The sequence below is a fragment of the Peromyscus californicus genome, unplaced genomic scaffold (genome assembly GCF_007827085.1).
Source record: "Peromyscus californicus insignis strain IS unplaced genomic scaffold, ASM782708v3 Scaffold_4__1_contigs__length_199733344, whole genome shotgun sequence".
NCBI classification, from domain to species: Eukaryota; Metazoa; Chordata; class Mammalia; order Rodentia; family Cricetidae; genus Peromyscus; species Peromyscus californicus.
The window spans coordinates 192,274,967-192,293,047 of record NW_026294562.1 but is presented as its reverse complement, the minus strand read 5'-3'; the positions used below and the strand labels follow the sequence as shown (position 1 = coordinate 192,293,047).

Here is an 18,081-nt window from a genome sequence, read left to right as displayed (position 1 = left end):
ACAATCTGACATTTCCTTTATGCCCTTGAGTTTTGAGTGAATTTCAATTAGAAGTGGGCCTCAAGTTATCCAAGGTTAAAATGCTCCATAAATTTTGGTCTTTTCAAACTGTATGCCTGTTAAGAAATCATTTCTAGAATCTTCTTATTTTTTTTTTTAATCTATATCTACTGAGCACAGTTCTACGTTAGTGAATCTAGGTGCATTCTGAAGAATGTCTTTCCCATATGCCTTTCTCACACTTCTGACCCAGGCTCGCTTTCCGTGGAGTAGAAAAAAAAACACTGGACTGTGAATTGAGAGGAGACAGTAACAAAGAATCCAGAAATGTTGGCAGCATTGAGGCAACGGTAATTAGGGGATGAAGTGACACTGTAAACCAGACATGAAATCAGTTTTGTGACATTCTGCTTCATTTGAAATGATTCTGGAGAGTTCTATTGAGGATTGTTGTAGAAGACATACTCTGTCAGAGTTAATACTAGCAGGAAATATCCTTTTGACTGCATAGGAATGAGGCTGTCCTTATTCCGTTCATATCACTGGCCATGTCTTCATACCACTGTTGACTGGTTGCCATTATATCTGCTGAATTTAGTATAAACTTTCAAAATTTGCTGCATTCAAGTTTTTTCCACCTGTCAGGGTTTTTTTTTGGCACATTTTTATTTTATTACAGATTCTATCTCTTTTAGAATTAAATTTCCATATCCTAAAACAGTGCCTGCATGATTTTGGGAAGAATTGCAGTGTGTCTCCATAGAGTGTTAAACCACAACTACCTTGTCTTCCATTTGATACCTGCTGTTCCTTTCATGGCATTATGATAATGTAGTTTCATGTCATGTATGGGTTTGATCTTACTCTCAGGGTTTCTAAGTGCTTTGTGTTTTTTCACATTTCATATCATTTGCTATTTCTTCATAAAATACATGGAGGGTTTTCATAGGAATTGCTTCAGATATTTACAGAACACAAACTTCCTTTTACATTGTCTTGTCTAGTTGAATGAATATGTGCTAGTAATGTGTCAGTGTTCCATGAGTGTGGGAGGACTTTTCAGCTTGCAGTTTTTCTTCCATTACTTTTGTCAGTCAAACCTTTCATTGTAGAGGTCTGCCTTCTACTTTCTTTTTTCCTCTCCTTACACAAACAGTTTTTGTTTACAGTTTCATTTTAAGAATAAGCCAAGCATTAAAAGCATATTGTGAAGCCATTCTAAATACTTAGTTATATTGAAATTTACAAATTTTGCCCCCAAATCAGCATTGGTCAACTTCCCATCTTCCAGCTTCTACAATCTTTTGTTGTGTCTACTGTAATGATCCCTGTGGTTTGAATGTGTTGATATGATAATCTCATCATAAGCTGTGCAGTCAGCAGTTACTTGTTATCTATATTGGACTAATTAAGAGTTTCTGAAATAGTCTTGTACATTGTGAACAAGTTTTTCTGACCTTGGGTGAAAGCAGCTCTAGGCCATGCCACGAAGAGAACCATGTAAAGAGAGTTTGAGTAATTTGTACATGTAACAAAATGTCAGGAATGATTTCCCTCCTAGGGCCTTTGACCATTCCATTTGTAGAATTTTATCCAGATTTCAAGTGACATGCCTGAGTTTACTTATGTGGAGCCAGCTGCAGATCCAACCAGGAAGCTTGTAAATCATAAAATAGTCTTGGCAATGTTACAGCAGTACACATACCTTGCCTGGAAGGTTTGTATTGTAGTATGCATGGTCAGCATCTGATAAAGCCATTGGTGATTCTTCTGTCTCAGCAGCCTGGAGAGGCATATTTCAAGTTTGAATGCCATGCTAGTGAGTCCATTTACTGAGAAAATGGAGTGGTCTTCTGACTTTTCAGCATTTGTTGCTATGTAAAAAAACAAATTCTATTGTACAGGTATTTTATATGTTCTCAATATGGTCATCAGATCTGAGCTTTCTCATGGTATATTTATATTTCCGTTTAATTTAATTTAATTTATTTTAGAAAAATGTTCTTATTGAGGTGCCTTAGATGCCATGGTACATGCTGTGTAGACCAACATGGTTTCACTTCACAAAACCTGTATTTGCCTATTGAGTTCTGAGACTAAAGACATATGTGACCATCACTTGAATATTTATGTTTTGAATTTTGCAATTATATATGAATAACAATCTTTTTGACATTCCTGAATATGTCAATTAAAAAGCATTTTTTTTTACTCTGGGCACAAACTGATGCATTTTCTTGAGTTATGAGAGAGAGAGAGAGAGAGATATGCCACCATTGTCTATGTTCTGATTAGCATGGCACTATTTCCATTTTCTAATTTTGTGAAATGTTAGCTTTAGGATTTCATTACATTATCTTTATTATGCTGAAGCACATTCCTTCTGTTTTCCCATTTAGAGCTTTTATACTAAGAAATGTGTTATTTTCCCACAGGGTTTTGATGAATCTATTGGCATGGTCATGTTTCTTTGTTCATTGAGCCTAGATATGTAATGACATATATTGATTTGTTTCTATGTGTTGAAACAATTTTGCATCTATTGCATTAAACCAACTTGCATTCTGTTTCTGTATAACATAGACAAAAACTCTGGGTCTATTTTCATCCGGAAACCTGGTCTGTGATTTTCCTTTGCCTGAATAATTTCTCTTGTATTCTTCTATGTATAGTTTGCTCTAACTATGATCTGCCATGGCGCTTTAGTAGATGACATGTGTTTCTTCATAACTTTCTTCAAAGCACCTTTAGCATGCCTCTCAGAAGACAAACTTGTTTCTTAGTGAGTAAATCTACAATATAGCAAACTGGTGGTGAAAGAGTTAAAGCACAGGATGAATTCACACTAGGTTCTTAGCAATGATCTGACTGACCATGGACTTCCTCAGACACCTACTTCCTTCCCAAATCCTGAGTTCCTGGCATGTCTTCCCCCATGTCAACATTGCTAACATTGCAATTCTGGATATTGACTGGTAATAATGGAGGTCTGAGAGGGAATGATAAAGATGGATTTTCAGTAGTATTTCATTTACATAGTGATGGAGTGTTTATACAGCTTCTCAGGAAAGCTCTTCAGAGTGAGTTACTGTGTCTAAAATACAGAATATTTAGTATAAGAGAAGAATATACAGGTGGAATTTTCCTTTTACCTTTAACTAGTACTATTTACATCGAGCATTTTATTTTAATCCACTATTTTCCCTGATTGAGCCATCCAGCTCCTCTACCTTGTCTTCAACCCCTGATATTCTCTCTCTTACATGATCCATTTCAGTTATTATTGTATTTTTCATTTGTTCTTTAACTTCAGTGTGAGATTTCTTTGGTGTTTCCAACTTTTTATTGAATTCAATTTTCATATCTTATATTGTCCTCATCTCCACAATCACTTGCTAATGTTTACTTGCCTAGGTATCATTTTGATTCTATTTCCTTGAATTGATTCAGATGGTATAAATGCTTTGATCTCCTTGAACATAACTTTGGTTTTTGAGTTCCATGTTGTTCGGTTGGCACCTTCAGCTCCCCCTGCATGATCAGCCAACCCTCATTCCTCTCTCTCTGTCTCTGTCTCTCTGTCTCTCTGTCTCTCTGTCTCTCTTTCTCTCTCTAAAACCCACCCCTCAGAGTGTCACCAAACAAAGGAAATGGACCAAAAAGCCCAGTTATGTATGTTGGTGGCTACTGCAGTTTTCTTCACTGAAGTTGCCAGGTGCCCAAGTCCCTGCCTAAAGTGCTCAGCCTTTGACCATACTTGGGCACAAACCCAGCTTGTGGCTGACACATTGTCACTCCTCACCTGCAACCTATAAAGTCTCCCTGCTTTTGTTAGTGAGCATGGCTCTTCATGCTTTGATCTCTGGGACCAGAGAACCCACCTGGGGTTTGCTTTGCTCAAATAAACCTGCTGTGGTTTTTCAGTAAAGCTTGCTCATGCTTACTGTGTCAGCAGAGAAACCTATTATCAGGTGCAGAAAATTGTATTACATATCTTGGACATCATTTAAATTGCTGTCCTTAAGAGATATTGCTGTGGTTTGTCCTTTGAGTCAAGGGTGTTTTGTCTTAGTTTTAATACTCAACTATTTAATGTTTTTGGAATGAAACCTGAGCATCAGAGTTTACAGGGTTTTTTGTTTGTTTGTTTTTGTCTGTGTTTTGCTGTTCACTTTTAGCCCAGTAGGCTGGTAACCCCCAATGAGAAGTGAGAAGGAATAAATTGTGTCTCAAGGGGTTAGAACCCAGAATGTGGGCGAGGTAACTTTTTGCAGTATCCTAATTGATCCAGTTCAGGTCTAGGCTGGCAGCAAGCATGTGGGGAGGCTGTGCAGAGGAGGTCCAGGGCAGCCTGGCACTAAGAGGACAGAGTGGTCCCTTATGGTGTGCATGGGGACACCTGCCAGTTTTGAGGAAAAGAAAAAAGATTTGTAGACTTGAGAAATTAATTAAGAGATATTGAGTGCCATAGGCAAAGTTTTGAAGAGCCATGTGATAGGAATCTGGTTTTGTAGTGTGTGAGGCCAGAAGGAGTCACTCCAAGTAACTTGGCTAAGTGACAGGAAAATTCAACATTCTCTGTTGGACCTTGGGGATCTGCATAGTCCATAATTTGGTATAAATGATCCCTGTCAGATATTCTGAGGACTTGAAAGCTCTCCTCAGCTGCAGTTGACCATCTCTGTGGCTTGGGAAATTCACCAGTCAGCAACCAGTGACATGAACCACAGCCTGGTGGCTCTGGAACCCACAGGTCAGAGGAACAGCGGGGCTGGGATGCAGGAGGGAAGGGACTCAGGTACTCACTGAGCCTGCTCAGAAGGACACAGCTTTCAAAATTCTGTTGTGGATATCTTTCCGTTGTTAATAAGTTTGAGACCCTATGAAGTGAATCTTAACGTAATTTTTCATCTACTTTACAATTGCCAGAATATTCACTTATAAAATAATCTGATAGAGCAATTGCATTATCTGTTGTTTAGAAACAGGATTTTCTTTGCTATTGTGGTGATTCCAAAGCACTTTAAATTTAAATTCATGTATAGTTTCTAACTCCTGTTTTACCACGTGCTTATTATAGAGAATGCCTTTGGCCCTGGGGAATAGCCATTCCCAGAGAGCTTTGTAGATAATAATCACATGAGGAACCAGTTCAGATTTTATTGATTAAAAAATATATATCATCCAATGTACCTTTTATGGCTAAGAACCTTAAAATGTACTAAGAAAACTTTTTACTGCCCATTAATTTTCTGTCTAAATGTATGCATTCTAGGATGTAATACAGCATTCAGAAATGTGTCTTTATATGCTGAGCTCACATTTTTACAGCTTGTATCCAGGCAAGCCCGGTCTGCATGCTGTGAGAGGACATCAGGCCACATTATTTTTATGATTAGAAAACCCAGTGTAGGTAAAAATAAAATTAGAAATCATCACTTGAATAATTATGATAAGTCACCTACATCTGAAAAGTGTCCCCTTGGTTCAAGAAAAGCACTTTGCCTGTACATACATGGGCCAAAGTGTTGTTTCATATTTCAAGCTTTGTTGCCCTTCCATGCTGTGATTGAGGTAGGAGGGAGAATGCCAAGACCCCGTTTTCGAGCCTTTCTACAGATACCTGCTTTTGCAGGATTCTAGCAGTCTGGTGGGTGGGAATTCGCTCTGCCAATGACCATGGGGTATTTGGCCCGATAGAGGTGTGGGTTTCTCTGGGTACATGGCTGCTAAAAACTGAGGAGGGGTGCACACTAACACTCTCTTGAGGTGGTCGGAGACTGGACAGCTGGTCACATGCTCCCTCAGGCAGAACCAAGGACGACAGGTATTTACTTTGTTCTGTATCCATGAGTGCGTTTCTCCCCATTTTATATCTTAATATATCCATTGATGCCCTTTAACAGACTCTCATGGATTCACTTAACATGTGGTGCCCATGTGTTCAGACCCCAAACGCCCCTACTGGGGCGCACTGCCCTGTATGGCAACGGTGGGGATAGCTTAATAACCCTCACCAGCAGTCCCCCTTCGAAGCCCAATTCTCCCGATTGGCTCGATTTTCCTGATTTGGGTCTGAACTTGAATCTCCTGAAATTCCTGCCCCCTCCTCTGTTCGGCTTCGTTCTGGTTCCTGCCTTGGCCCAGGAGCATTTCTGCCACTCCCCTGGCAATTGCCTTGCAGTCCCTGGGCAAGCAGCCCAATCAGGTCTGCTAGGTACACACAGGTAGGTTCTCACTGCATGGCACATTTGCACAGTGTGCCGCTAAACTCCCCCATCCCCAGCCCACTTGTGTTCCACAGTCTCTGCAGGGGTTGAGCAGTGCCTCCTGTTAGCCAATCCCTCAGCCAAGTGGGCCTGCTCTGCAGTGTGGCCACAGCACCTTTCTTCTCTGCTTAAGCATAGAGGGCCACAGAGGCCAGCGGCGGCAGCTGCATGTCCTTCTGCACCTGGAGGTCCGAAATTGGAATGCTGCCTATGGCAGATTGACCTGCACTGTCCGTGTTCCATCTCGCCAGCTATCCAGCTAGTGCACGTCCCACTGGCCCCTGCCCTGCTCCAATTGCTGCCTGAAATTCACTGCGGGAGTTGCGGGTACATTATGCCCACTCATGAATGGCCAGCGGCCCCTCAGCACCTGTTGCGTGTATGAGTGCCAGCGGGCTGGGCTTTTTCTTTTCTCTCTAACCAAAATCTGTTTGGTGTAGTTGCTTTCAATTCAATGTAGTTTCTTAGAACTTACAGGTCAGTCAACTTCAGAAATGCAAATCAGAGCAGAGCTACAGTGTCCCAGGACGCCCTCTGGTGCTACACCAGTGACACCTGGCGGCCAAACGTCATCACTATATACTAAAATTATCTCACAAACCAGCCAGCCATACCTTTCTGGTTACCTAGGACACTCTCCTAAGATTTTTATCTGAGTAAAATTACATAACTTTACACTGATAGATAGATAAATCAATCAATCAATCAATCAATCAATAATTTTTTTTTAGAATTTGTAAACTTTTTCTAGAGCAATGGCAGATAATATTACCATGCAGGAAATTAAAAACTTTCTCATTTGTGCAATGGATGGAATTTTAAAAGAGCTATGCGACCTACCTGAGATGTACAAATTTTTAGCTATAGTTGCTATCAGTCTCTCAATTCACATCATATCCTTTAAAAATGGTTTAATAACAGAACCAAAGATGAAAAACTAATTGATATGATACAGACTTTGCAAAATGATAATGATAAATTGGCTGAAAAAAATTTTTCCATTGAAAATAATAATGACAAATTTGCTGAAAATTTTATTTCATAAAAAATGATACTGATAAATTGGCTTAAAAATTCATGCCATGGAAAACGATAGTGATAAATTGGCAGACAAAGTTATTCCATGGAATATGGTAGTTATAAATTTGCAGACAAAATTTATTCCATGAAAAATGCTTAAGGGAAATTGGCAGATAGATCATTGCTTTTGGAAGGCAATTTCCATGCCATACAGACAATCTCTAAGGATGACAAAGTAGCATTGATGGATAAGACAATATCTTTAGAATTACACACGATTGATGAAAACAAGAGACTGATTGATCTAATGAAGTCTTTGGAAGCATTCACTGTTCAAGAGGTTCAGACCCTACAGAAGGCAGTTACAAGTAGATTCCAAGCCTTAGAAGAATTTGTAAAAACTGATAAAAGAGAGTTAAGGTACAGATGAAAGAAGTTACAGTGGATTTAACTTCACCAGTACCTTACACAGTTAGAGATGAGCTTCCTAGATTGGTCAGCTCACCTGCTCTTATTAATCCTGTGAACTGTTTTTGAAATGTCAGTAAATCATAATTATCTAGAATGATATTCAGATTGTAAATGGGAACCAATACATATGAAAGATTTAAAAGATATTAAGGAGGCAATAGTCTCCTATGATACGCATTCAGCATCTGTAAAACAGATGCTGAATAGATAGTCTTCTGGGAAGACTCAAAATCACTCAAAATGACTGAAATCAATTAGTCTCAGCAGTTTTAGAATATAGTCATCAGTACAATGGAAAAGTTGGTTGAGAGAAGAAGCTAAGGCCCTTGAACAGCAAGGTAAGATTAGATAGAGGTTTTGAGATTTCCCACGATAAAATACTTGGTGAGGGCTGTTTTGCTAACATAAATAAGCAGGCTGCCTTTGATGAGCACATCTTGTCCCCATGCCATATGGCAGCCTGAAATGCTTAGGATAAGATTCAAGAATCAGGAAAAAGAATTAAGCCATTTACTAAAGTGATACAAGGCTCAAAAGAACCCTTCACTGACTTTTTGCAAAGATTGACTGTAAATAGAGCATTATCAGATCAAGAAGTTATGTGAGTACTAGTTTGAATCTTTGGCTTTTGAAGATGCTAATTTACAATGCAAAAAGATAATTGCACCTTGAAAAGTCAGATCAACAACCATAGAAGAATGGATCCAACACATAGGCAATATTGAGTCTCATAACTATAGTGATGAGGCTTGGATAGGAGAGATTATTTCCAATGGCCTAAAGAGAAATCAAAGTGCCAAATGTTTTAATTGTGGTAAAGCAGGCCATATAAGAAGAAATTGTACGCAGGGCATTCCTAAGAACAATGTTTCTTTCTAGGAATGACCCCAGTAGAATGAATGCTCCAACATTCTGGATTATGCAGAAGATGTGGCAAAGGCCAACATTGGATGAACAAATGCAGATCAACAAGGGATAAACAAGGCAACCCTTTACCACTGGGGACTTCTTTGGGTGGCCTCTTGCAGTCCCTCAAGTCAAACTTGGTCCAGTCATTTCCAGACACAGGATCAGATGTGACTATAATTACACCAGAATCATGGCACCTGAATTGGCCTCTTCAGGAGTTAGATGTTCAGTTCCTAGGGATTGGAACCCTATCTCAGGTAAAACAAAGCACAAGATGGGTTGAATGCATAGGGCCAGAAGGACAGAAAGGAAAGTTCAGGTCATATGTGGCCAATGTAGCAGTGAATCTATGGGGTCTTCATCTGTTACAGCAATGGAATACCCAGATTAACATTCCTCCAATCTCAGAAACAGACCATAAACCAATTCATGTTTCTAGGAATAGTATTATAAGACACTATAAAAAACAGTCACTGGCCATTCAGGGTGTACAAAAACAGGGCACAACAGCTATTGAACTCTCAGAGGTATTAACAGCCCGACTTTTAAAATGGTTAACTGACTGGCCTATGACATTAGAGAAACTACAGGCCTTAGAACAGCTGGTTCAGAAGCAGCTAAATGCTCAACATATTGAAGACTCTACCAGCCCCTGAAATTCTCCTGTATTTGTTATTAAAAAGAAATCTGGAAAATGGAGAATGCTGAGAGATCTGAGAGTCATAAGTAATTGAGTGAGTAAGTAATTGAGCCTATGGACTCTCTACAGCCTGGAATGCCTCTGCCTCCTCTGTTACCTAAAGAATGGCCTATTATAGTTATTGACTTAAAAGACTTAAAGACTATGTTTAAAAGATTTCTGATTTGATTTTAAAAGAAAAATTAAGACTTTATAAATTGATAGGAATGGACCCAGCAGAAATTGTTGTACCTTTAATTAATGAGGAAATTTCCTTTTTGTGGAAATATAATGAATATTGGAAAAGAGTTTACAGTAATTTTTTGGGAGAGATTAAATAATTATTCCAAAAATGAGAGATTTAAATTCATAAAAAGAACCAGTTAGGTCCTTCCTCACATTGCACAGAGAACACCAACCTCTGGAGTCCCTACATTCCTTCTTGATGCAAATAAATCAGGAAAGACAGGATATAAATCAGGAAATTTAAGTAAAGTGGCTCAAAGCCCTTACAATTCTATGCAAAAGAAAGAATTGTATGCCATTCTTATGGTACTGATCTACTTACAGAACCTCTCACTAAAGTTGCTGGCTCTCCATATGCAGAAAGAGTTCTTTTACATATTGAAATTGCTGAATTTGTTCCTGACAAATCAGAATTAACTTCCTTACATATACAATTGCAGAAAATAGTCAGAATAGAAATATATATAAAACACATCAGATCCCATACGGATCTGCCAGGTCCTCCAGCACAAGGTAATGATGAAATTGATTGCCTATTAATAGGAAATGTTCTGGAGGCCTCAGAATTTCATAAATCACCATGTCAATAGCAAAGGTTTAAAAAAAAAGGATTCTTCTATCACTTGGCAACAATCCAAGGAAATCATTAAAAAAAATGTCCTAGTTGTTCCTTCTATAACCAAACTCCATTACCTGCAGGAAGTAATCCTAAAGTTATACAAAGTTTGCAAATGGTTGTGTTTCATTTTGCAGAATTTGGAAAATTTAAATCTGTACACCATACAATAGATATGTTCTCAGGATTTCAAAGGGCAACTGCTTTGAGTTCTGAAAAGGCTGATTGTATAATTACACACCTATTAGAAGTTATGACCACAATGAGTATACCTGTCTAAATTAAGACTGATGATGCTTCAGCATGTGTTTCCTGCAAAATGATAGTTTTTGCATATTATAATATAACGCATATTACAGATATACCACACTATCCTACAGGACAAGCAGTTGTAGAAAGAGCTGATCATACTTTAAAAGAAATGCTTAAAAACAGAAAAGGGGAAACTAAAATCCCCAAAGATAGACAGTGTAATGTCTCAATAACCTTGAATTTTCTTAATGCTAATGAGTAAGAAACAATAGCTGTGGAGAGACATTGGACAACAGAAAAAACTACTGAGTTAAATCAGTCTGTGTACTTTAAAGATGTGTTGACCTCAGAATGGAAACCAGGATATGTGTTATATTGGGGAAGGGGTTTCACTTTTGTTTGCACAGAAGAAGAAAAGCAATGGATACCATCAAAATTAGTAAAGATTTGATTAGAACAGGAGAAACCTCTTAATAAGGGGAAGTGATAGCTCATCCACAATGTGACAATTCTACAAGTTGTAAGGAAAACTCACCAAACAAGGGTCGGGGCAGGATTCTGTTTTTGTCTTTACAGAAAAATTGAAATACTCATCTTCAATAAATCGAAAAACCTTGGATATCTAGACATCTAAAGAAGAAGAAAAGACATCCAGAAAAAATTACCAAGTAAGGAAAAACCAGACCTAATGGTACCAATATTCTCTACAGGGTAAAATCTCATTACCTAAACATCCATATCCTTTACTTCTAAGAAAAGTTGTAGTCCTAACTCAAGTGTAAATCAAAGCTGGCTTTGGAATTGGAGCATGGCTCTCTTCTCCTCTAAATCCAAGCATGTATTTAAAAGAAACAATTAAGAGTTTCTGTCTCATATTAGAAGAGTTACATGGTGTGGGACAGAAGAAAACCAAAGATCTAGGGACTATTGTTGTCAAAATTCTATTCCTCCCCATACTTATTCTTGACTCTTTGGAAATTTTCTTTAGATATATAGTGCTTTCCTAAAATTTAAATTTTCCATTTTGATATTAATATTGTTTAAGTTTTCCATAGTGAACAATAAATTTTTATAACAGTGATATCTGAAGTATCTAGAAAGAAGATGGGGCTGCATAACAATTCTACCTGGTCCGTAATGATGCCATTGATCCAATAAACATTACTCAAAGATCAGCATTGGACTACAAACTGTTCAGGACAGTTCCACCTGAGATGGTCCACCATTTTATTTTTTACCTCTAGCCAGAACTTCAGATAAGCTTTACCAATCACTCTGAGACTGACTACAAATGATATAGCTAGTCCTAATGAGACTTAATCATTGTTTTAGTTTTTTACAGGATCCCATAGAGATACCATTGCCCCCTAGATAGCAGGAAGCATTTCTAAGAAGAAGACGTCCCCTCTCCCAACAGGTTTTTGTTTTCTCAGAGTTATGGATAATTGTCATGTGTTAGTGGTTGGTTATAAGTTGTAATAGTGTTGGGAGTGAAACAATAGAGTTTAGGCTCAGGAATCTCTTTTGGAAAAGAAAAGGGGAATAGATAGAATAGAATAATAAGGTAGATTATTGTATCTACTTGTAAACTAATTTAGCAACTATCAGCTTTAGGTAATTTGCCTTGGTATGGATTCTTGTATATTGATACAAATGTAAAATTATTTTTCTATTCCTGTTTAAGATAATTTATATATTGATACAAATACAAAACTGTATTTGTCATATTGTACATATGTTCCTACTCCTGTTCAAAAAATTTTTTTGTATAATTGATATAAATGTAAAATTATTTTTGTCAAACTGTTTGTATGTTCTAGTTCTATTTAGGATATTTTGTATATTGATACAAATTAAAGTATTGTCATATTGCACTATACATTTCTACCTATGATTAAGATTTTTGTATATTGTCACAAATTTGAGATCATTGTCCTTATACTGTACATCTGTCTACAAATTATTTTTATAATGTCAAGCCTTAGTCTTTAAGATATTTAGGTTGGTAAGAATTAAAGGTTAATATTCACCCATACTTGTCATACTTATAGCCATGTTAGTTATGTTTTCTAGATATACAGAAATATACGTCAGATGGATAGGTAATCTTCAAACACTTCATAGACCTAGAGAATATGGCATTTAAATGTTTTAATAACTTAGAATTCTGTTGACCTGAGACACAATTGCTCCTGGTAGCACTGATCTACTTCCAAGAGGATGATGGGCATATGGAGTTTGTCTTCTTCTTGGCAAAAGTAGCCCTGTTGGGCAAAGAACTGCCCTGCTGACAGTAAGCATGCTTTCCAGTCCAGATGAGCAGGACAAAGGAAAAAGCAACTGCCAAGTCTTGCCAAGACAGGGTAGGACAGTCTTTCAAAATTTCCTGCTTCTGAATATGGTCTCATATATTCTAGGCCTGTATCCAATAGTGGTTGCCCCAGTGTTGCAGAGAAACATTGGGTGAATGTCCAGGCAGCCAGCTGTTTCGGTCATATCTTGCATGTTTTTGAAGTTGTTTGTTTATACTTCCAACTTACTCAGGTAATATTATTTTCCTTCTTAGGTCTTTGATGGGGTTGAAGACTAGGTAATTATAGTTACAATCCTCTCATATTTTAACTAAGAACATTTCAGGTACATGATTTAGATTCTTCATAATAGGACAGATATTGGAGTAATCTCTGTAAATTGCCAATTATCTTTGGCCTGAACATTTAGTATATGCTTCTTGCTTGATGTTGTTTTTGTTGGTTGTATAGTTCCATTTTTGTTTATCTTATTACCTTTTCTCTCTTCTAGACAATACTTGATAATTGTTCTTTTTGTATATAACTTTGTATTAGGTTTAGAACCTTCTTATTTAGACAAAAAGGGGAAATGTGGGAATTCACTCACTAGAGGCCTTGGGATATCTGGCCCAATAGAGGTGTGGTTTTCTCTGGATATGTGACTGCTTAAAACTGAAGAGGGACCATGCACTCATGCTCTCTTGAGGTGGCTGGAGACCAGACAACTGGTTACATACTCCCCTGGGCAGAACTGAGGATGACAACAGCTGTTTATACTTTGTTCTGTATCCATGAGTGTATTTCTCCCCATTTTATATCTTAATAAATCTACTGATACCCTTTAACAGACTCTCGTGGATTTGTATAACAGTCTGGTTTCTGTGGGTGACCAGCAGTCTCCATTGCTGCTTCTCAGGATTCATGGGAAAACATCTCTCCATGCCTATAAGCTATGTTTGAATGAGTCTTACATCTCATAAAGGAAAGTTAAATATTGAGAGGAAAAAAGACATTTTGTGATATTTTCTCTCTCCTTTCTGTTTATTCACTTGGTAGCTGTTCTGCATCTTCTAATTTTGATACAAGAAAAGTTCCAGATGATTTCTGAAGAATCTCTTTATCCTATGGTTTCACATTGCTCAACCAGATCTGCTCACCATTGAAGCATAACAAAGAGCCCTGGATGGAAAAGGTAGCAGCAACAGTAGCTAAGAATCCAGGTATGGTCAAAGGATCAAGGAAGTCATAGGGAGGAGCTCAAGGGATAGGAGAAACAGGACATGAAAATGCAAGACTATATTTCATTTAAAATGTTTCTAAAAAATTCCACTGAGTATAATATCAGATTATTTCTATTGTAGGTATTAATTCCTATTGTAGGTATTCTATGTAAGTATTAATATACTCAGAAGCAAATATAATTTTACTAGACTTTGCATGTGAGTGATGCTGTCCCTCTCCTATTCACATTGCTGATCATGTCTTCATATGAATATTAAATGTTTTCATCATAATTTTAATATAATGTTTAGATAGAATAATTGATGCCTCTTGGCTTTTCCTGCTCTTAGAGTTTTGGAGCATTTTGTAGTTCTTTTATGTTCTCTATATTTAAGGTTAATTTCTCCATTTCCTAAAATAATGCCAACAGGATTTTGATAAGATTTGCTTAATATATCCCAGCACTTGGGAGGCAGAGCCAGGTGGATCTCTGTGAGTTTGAGGCCAGCCTGGTCTGCAGAACGAGATCCAGGACAGGCACCAAGTCTATGTAGAGAAACCCTGTCTCAGAAAACAAATAAAGAAAAAAAAGGTTTGCTTAATGTCTTTACAGAGTATTAAACTCCATCTATATTGTGTTCCTGTTGATATCCTATTTCTTCTGTCTTCATGTCAGCTCTTAATGTTTTGTGTTGCTATAATTTTAAAACATTTTAAAAATTAACTCTTGGTTTGAACCTTTTCTCAAAATTTTTGACCTCTTCATGGTTTTGCACAATATTACATATTTTAGGAAGATTTCACTTTTTATGTTAAAAAATACCTGTAGCATTTTTTAGTTTAGATTCTTACAAACATGCTTTCATATTCTTCATATGTTTGAATGAGAACTTGCCGTTAGTAATTCAGTGTTCACATGTCTTTTATGTATTCTTCAATTTTCTGAATATTGTTGCTTTTAGCATTCCAAGTTCTTGAAAAAGACATTTGATTTTTCTGTTTTTCAAGACAGGGATTCTCTGTGTAGTCTTGGAGTCAACACTTCCCCATTTTTCTTCAGTACTCAAAAGTGAATTCACGTATGCCCTTGGGGATTTGTTGTTGTTGCTGTTATTTTTGAGACGAATTTCTCTCTATAGACCAGAATGACCTTAAACTCACAGAGATCCACCTGCTTCTGCCTGCTGAGTGCTGAGATTAAAGGCCTGCACCACCATTGCCTGGAGAGAACACACTTCTTAAACATTGCTATTTACTAGGATTAAGGAACTATTTTGATTTTTACATTTGTTTGTTTTTTGGTGTCTTTGTTTTTTGTCCTTTTGAGAGGCTTTCTCTCTGTAGTCCTCTGACATGACTGTTGCCCATTGAAATCATAGTTTGAATTAAAGACTGAAAGCATCACCAGGCTATTAGAGTGAACAAAATCACTTAAAGGCAGTTTGAGTATTTGTATATGTAGCAAAATGTCAATAGTTGATTCCCATCTAGGGCTTGTTTCCTTCCTCATTATTGGCTTTGGTGATGTTCCTATTACCACCTATGTATTTACTTCAGTGGGCCAGCCTCAGATTGAATCAGAAAGCCTCTGTTACCCACAAAATAGTCTTGTCTCTATGACACCCATGCATATGCCTTCCTTGGGAGGTTAGGATTGTAGCACACAGGATGCAAAGCTGGTAGGCCATGGAAAACTTCCTCCCCAATCCAAGCTTGCATGTTTTTTGACTCTCTGAATGCTACCAACAGGGACTCCAAGATATTCCTAGGCACTGTGAATGGTCTGTTGACTTCCAGCATATTCTTGTTTGTATGAATAAACAAGAGCAAAAAAACCAACTAAGTGATGATCAATATAGATTATGTAGCTTATTGAGAGGGCTATCAGATCTGAGCTTTCCTGTAGGTATTTATAGTCTTTAAGTTGCAGAATTATATTTTTTCTGTAGGAGGTCCAGTTGATTCTCTCGTTCTCCTATATTGTTTCCTATAAATTTTTCTCTGTCATTCTTGAACTGTCTACTCACTGACTCTTTGGGTTGAGATAAGATGGAGGGACTGAACACCTTTCTCTGTTCTGATTAGAGCAAAATTATTCCAGCTGTCATTTTTTAGTATTATGTTATAGTATTTAGTTTGTATCTCATTCTGTTTATTATGCTGAGGTATGTTGCTTCTGTTCTCACATTCTTCAGAGCATTTATATGGAGCTAATGTCATATTTTGACCTGGGTCTTTCATGGATCTATTGACAGTCATGTTTCTTCTCTCGCTGAGTCTACATTTTTGGTGTCTTACATTGATTAATTCATAGGGGTTGAAATGGTTTTTCATTCTTGGCATTAAATGAGCTCACATTCCATTTCTATGTAATTTATAGACAATTTCTGTGTCCATGTCAATCCTGGCAACTGGTCTCTGCTTTTTCCTTGTGTATATTTTTTGGGGGCTCACCAAATTTGGGTGTCGAGGTAAAGCCAGCTTTGTATGGCAGCTGAGTAAAGTGACATCCTCAGAGAGAGAGAGAAGTTTTTCTTGATATTTTCTTTATCCTTCAAGTTTATTCTTTTGTCAGTTGTTAGCATCTTTTATTTTTGTTCCGTGAAAAGTTTTAGGTGACTTCTGAAGAATCTCTTTCTCCTGTGCAGGGCTCACATTGCTCAGTGAGTCCTGCTCACCTGTGAATCAGAACAAAGAACCCTGGATGGAGAAGAGAGAGGAGACAGTAGCAAAGGATTCAGGTGTGCTAGAGGGTTTGAGGAAGGGGTGAAGGGATGGGGAAGGGCTGAAGTGACAGTAGAAACAGTAAATGAAGTTGGTTTTGCCAAATTCTATTTCATTATAAACAATTTCAGTGAATTCTGATGAATAAAATCTCAGGATTATCTTATTGTAGGTGTTTGAATTATCAATAATTATTAGTACTCAGAGGCAAATACAATTTTTTTGACTGTGCATGGGAGTGATGCTGTCTGTTCTTCATTTACATTGCTGCTTATGGGTTTAAACCAATATTATATAGTTTCATTACTATAATTTTTTACAGTATTTAGTTAGAACCATAGAAACCTCTTGGTTTGTCCTGCACACAGAGTTTTTGGAACATTTTGTAGTTTCTTCAGGTTCTGTGCCTTTTAGGGTTACTTTCTCTATTTCCCAAAATAATACCTATAGTATTTTGATAAGATTAACTTAATATCTCTGCCAAGTATTAAACTCCATCTACATTGTCTTCTCTCTGGTATCCCCTGTTGTCTTTCTCAACACTCCACAGCTTGCTTGGCTACTATAACATGAATCTTAGAAGGTCTTTTAATAAAAAACCCGGAGTCAGATATTGGGGTGAAAGTTGAAAGATCAGAGAAGCAGAGCAAGGCACAGCCAACCTCACTTTGCCAACTTCTCAGCCAATCCTCTTTCCACAAATCCTCAGACTGAAAGCCTCTGAGTCCTCACCCAAAAGGGTCTCAGGTGAACTGCTGTAGTTCCTGTTTCCTTGTGCTTTATATACCTTTCTCCACCCTGTTGTCACTTCCTGGGATTAAAGGCATGTGTGCTTCCCAGTATTGGGATTAAAGGTGTTTGCCACCACTGCCTGGCTCTATTTCCAGTGTTGCCTTGAACTCACAGAGATCCAAGTGGATCTCTGCCTGTGGAGTGATAGGATTAAGAGTGTGTGCCACCACTGTCTGGCCTCTGTGTCTAATCTAGTGGCTGGCTCTGTCTTCTGATCCTCAGGCAAGCTTTATTAGGACACACAATATATCACCACGGAGTATAATTTTTATATATTTTGAAATTGCCTCTGTGTTTGATCTTTCTCTCATAATTTTTGGAGTCTTTGTGTTTTCTCAGTTTTATAAATTTTAAGAAGATTTTATATATATATATATATATATATATATATATATATATATATATATATATATATGAATATCTATAAGATCTTGGTACAAATTACTTAGAATCTTTCTAGAACATAAACATCCTCTGCAGTATGCAGTCAGTTGTTCACAGTATTTAATGAGTTAAGAGTCTCTGAAATAACTGCTGTCCATTGAAAACAAAGTTTCTTAGACCCAGGCTGAAGGCAACACTAGGCTATGG

At 37.4% G+C, this 18,081-nt stretch overlaps 1 long non-coding RNA gene across 1 annotated transcript in view; it reads right to left on the bottom strand.

Moving 5' to 3' along the window:
- The window catches only part of LOC128124477 (uncharacterized), a 31,748-nt gene extending 13,944 nt beyond the window's left edge, over window positions 1-17,804 (bottom strand). The window contains exon 1 of the long non-coding RNA XR_008222886.1: window positions 10,998-17,804. This is a non-coding gene — a long non-coding RNA (uncharacterized LOC128124477). The remainder of the gene's footprint in view (window positions 1-10,997) is intronic.
- Window positions 17,805-18,081: the final 277 nt, after the last annotated feature.